Here is a 4,506-nt window from a genome sequence, read left to right as displayed (position 1 = left end):
TCCTCCTCCCAAGTCCTATAGATTTGGGCCCACTCCCCACCTCCTCTTAGAAATTGCCTCTTTTGGCTCAGCGCCTGTGGCTCAAGCGGCTAAGGCGCCAGCCACGTACACCTAAGGTGGCGGGTTCGAATCTCCAGCCCGGGCTCTCCAAACAACAATGACAGCTGCAACCAAAAAATGGCCGGGTGCTGTGGCGGGCGCCTGTGGTCCCAGCTACTTGGGAGGCTGAGGCAGGAGACTCACTTGAGCCCAGGAGTTGGAGGTTGCTGTGAGTGTGATGCCATGGCACTCTACCCAGGGGGATAGCTTGAGGCTCCGTCCAAAAAAAAAAAAGAAAGAAAGAAATTGCCTCTTCCTTGGCCTCCCACACCAGCCCATGCTGCACATTAATCATCAGAGTGATGCTTCTAACAATTTCAAACTGTTGGTGGTATGATGGGTGATGAGCTTTCTTATTCCTTTGGTTGAGGCTTTCCCCCTCAATATCCTGGGCTTCCCTCCACCCCCATCAGTGGAGATGGGTGGATTCTGGTGAGTTTGGGATCAATTGCCCAGCTCTTCCCTTCTTCCTTTTAGGAGAAGGTGGCCCACAGGGAGCTCCATTTTACTCTGCCCTCCTCAAGGAGGCCTGTGTTTTTTCTTCCCTTTTTATGCCTCCTGGATGGGTCTGTCTGCCAAATTCTGAGGTTCACCATTAGGAAGAGCCCCTCCAGATAGAAATCACATTTATTCAGAATGTGTGCAGAAATACTGTATATTGGGGTCCCTAAAATCACAAACTAAAATTATTTCAGTATGTCCTAATTTTAAATGATTCAGGACCCCTAATTGCCTACGGAAAAAGTTCAGATTTGTAACATGGCAAAGTCCTTCATGATCCAGCCCCCACCTCCCTACCTCTCTGGTTTGATGTTAGCCCAGGCTGCAGCCATGCCATCTTCTCCCCTACCTCTCATGTTTTCGGATCCTTACATAGTAAGTAGCCAGTTTCTCATAGACTACTTCATAAAAGGCTCACTCTGTCTCTCTCTCTTCACTCCCACTGCAGAAACCATGTCATGAGCAGGGTTATGGAGAAGTTCATGTGGGGAGGACTGAAGCTTTCAGCCAGTAGCCATGAGAGTGAGCTTCTACCTTTTGGCTCCAGTTGCCTGCAGAAACCGCAGCCTTGACTGAGCTACAGCTACCAGGCTAAGCCACTGTTGGTTTCCTGACCCTCAGACACTGGGGCATAATGAGTTGTGTGCCCTGGTTTCAACATGTCTCTCAAATTTCATGTGTTGGAAACTTACCCCAATTCATGTGTTGATAGTTTTTGGAGGTGATGCCTTTGGGAAATAATTAGGATTATATAAGGTCATCCAGGTAAGGCCCCTCTAGGTGGAACTGAAGGCTTTACAAGGAGAGGAAGAGAGACCTGAGCTGATGTGCTCGTACCTGTGATACCCTCCACCAAGTTACAACACAGCAAAAGGCCCTCACTGGATCCAGCCCCATAACCTTGTACTTCCCAGCATCCAGAATGGTAAGAAATAAATTTTCTTACCATTTTCTTTATGAATTACTCAGTTCATGGTATCTGATATAGGAACAGGAAATGGAGTAAGACAATGTGCTTTGTTATAAAGTTTTAAGTTTCGAGTAGTTGGTTAAGCAGCAGTGGATAACTCTGATGTACCCAGCCTACTTCTTTCCCCCTGACTAACTCCTACTTGTTCTTCAGGTCTCAGCTTAGACTCTCACTCCTCCCAGAAGCCTCTCCTGACTCCCTGTCCAAGACATCTGATGATGTAACCTCCTAGTATCCTCTCCATCTTCTCTGGCAACACTGTGCAGACTTTTCCTTAGGGAACCTCTCTTCTTCCCTCTGAGTCTGTGTGCCTAAGATGAGGCTGACTCTACCCTTAGCTGGAAGGGCTGGTGTTCAGCCTAGGCCTGCATGGTTTGCACACTCCAATGCCTAAAGCCACACTTAGGGCTATGACTTGAGCCAGGTCCTTGAGAATCAGTCCAGGAGCCTTTGCAAGAGGTATGAGGGAAGAGGTGATCTTTATCTTCTGGAGTTGTGGAAAGGGAAAACTTCAGCCTGGAGATACTGGCAGACCTTTTGTCTCTATAAGAGGAAGCCTGCCTCAAGATGAGGCCAGAAAGGAAAGGATGAGCCTAGGGTTGAGGAGAGACAAATTCCTGATGCAATTGTTGAAATAATAGATTCAGCTGTGCCTGAAACTGAAAATCTACCTCTGGACTTTTGGACTTTTCTTTTTTCTTATCTTTTTTGTTTGTTTGTTTGTTTGTTTACCATAGACTTTTTCTCTTTTCTTCTCCTCTCTCTCTCCCTCCCTCTCTCTGTTTCTCTCTCTCTTTTACCTTATACAGTGAGCATTAATTTGAGATGATTTCTGTTACCTTCAGCTAAAAGAATTCGGACCAATTCATCTCCATGGCTGGATCAGGGACCCCCTCCGGGACTCCCAGCATGCCTGGTGCTGCCCTTACTATTGTACTTACCACACAAAACTGCACCAGAAATTGATGCCCTTGCCCCTGAGCTTTTGCACTAGCACGACACTTTTGCTTACCTCTTCCCTTAGTTTTTGAAATCACAGACATGTCATGTTCATTCCTGTATCCAGAGTGCCTGTCATAAGGAGGTGTTTAGTCAATAATGGTATAATGAATGAATAAAAAACAGACGAATGAATGAGTGTCTTCTATAAAGATTGCTCAGGAGACTTTAATAGAGTAAGAAAGAGGAGTTTTTCTTCAGAGACCTGCTATGAGACCTAAGTCACCCTCATGACCTCTCCAAGCTGACAAATGACTATTATTTTTCAATCTTTATCTAGACCACAGCTGAACAGCCACACCCATGGAACATAAACCAGTCTCCCATTACAGAAAAACAAATCTGACCCAGCCATTCCTCTGTTTAAAACAACTTTCAGTGACATTTTTGGCACGAGTGGGTGGAAGGGAGTGAGCATTTGGATTTGGGGAACATTCTGAATCATAGAACATTCATTTGTTTATTGATTAATTCATTCAGCAAGCGCGTAATTAGCACCTACTATGTACCAGGCACTATCTGTGGTACTTCATCCTCACGGCAAGCTTTTAGGACGATGTATTTGTTATCTGTTGGTGCATAATCAATTATCCCAAATTTAGGGGGTTACAACAACAAACATTTGAAGCTCAGCAGGATGCCTGTGGTTAGGGTCTCTCAGGAGGTCACAGCCAAGCTGTCCGCCAGAGCTGCAGTCTTGTTGCAACTCAGCTGGAGCTGAAGGATCCATTTCTGAACTCATTTGCATGGTTGTTATCAGACCTTAGGAGATTCACATGCAAGTTCATCCACAGGGGTTCTCCACTGGGCTGCCTCAACACATGGGAGACAGTGAGAGTGTCTAAGACAGATACCACAATCTTTTTGTAACCTAATCTCGGAGGCAACATGCCCATCACTTCTGCTATATTCTATTTATTAGAAGTGAGACAGGAAATCCAGCCTACACGGAGGAAATGACACAAGGGTGGATTAAGTGGGGCAGTTTTAGAGATTACCTGTCACAAGTAAGGTATTATTATCCTTCATTTCATACCTACACACCCAGCTAGTTAAGCAGCTTGGCCAAGTCACCCAGCTAGAGAGTTGTCTGAGTCTGAAGTGGTTTTCTATTTTCCCAAGCTGGTCGGGGGTGAGATGGAGGAAAACATGGAGAAGTTGTTGATAGAAAAAAAATTATATATATATAAACTATATATACCTGTATACACACACACACACACACAAACACACACATATATCTACTTTCATGCAACTGATTAGCCTCATATGAGCAGCTTAAAATAAACATTTGTTATCTTATAGTTTCTATATGTTAGGAATCCATCTGGTTCAGGGAATCCATTCATTCTGTTTCAGCCTCTTACGAGGCTATAGTGAAGCTATAAGCCAGAGTGGCAGCTTTGAAGAATTGACCTGGGCTGAGGATCTGTTTACTAGGTAGCTCACTTGCATGAGGCTTCAACTCCTTTCCATATGGACCTCTCTATGATCATGCTCGAGCATCTTTAGGACATGACAGCTGGCTTCCCTCAGAACAGATGATTCAAGAAAAGCTAAGCAAAAAAGTATCCAATGTACTCAGTCTTACTATGAAACCAATTTATAGCTTTCATAAGAAAGCTATAATCCAATTATAGCCCAAGAAGAAGGGAAAGGGGAGAGGAAGAGGAGGGGAGAGGGGAGGATGGGTAGAGGGAGAGTAATTGGTGGGACCACACCTACGGTACATCTTACAATGGTACATGTGAAATTTACTAGGTGTAGAATATAAATGTCTTAACACAAAACTAAGAAAATGCCGTGAAGGCTATGTTGACCAGTTTGATGAAATCATTTCAGATTGTGTGTAAAACCAGCACATTTTACCTCATGATTGCATTAAAGTACACAGCTATGATTTAATTTTTAAAAAAGTAAAAAAAAAAAAAAAAAGA

This window comes from Otolemur garnettii, unplaced genomic scaffold (assembly GCF_000181295.1).
Source record: "Otolemur garnettii isolate 467f Iridium unplaced genomic scaffold, OtoGar3 scaffold00003, whole genome shotgun sequence".
NCBI classification, from domain to species: Eukaryota; Metazoa; Chordata; class Mammalia; order Primates; family Galagidae; genus Otolemur; species Otolemur garnettii.
The sequence above is the reverse complement of the archived record's forward strand: the minus strand, read 5'-3'. Positions refer to the sequence as shown.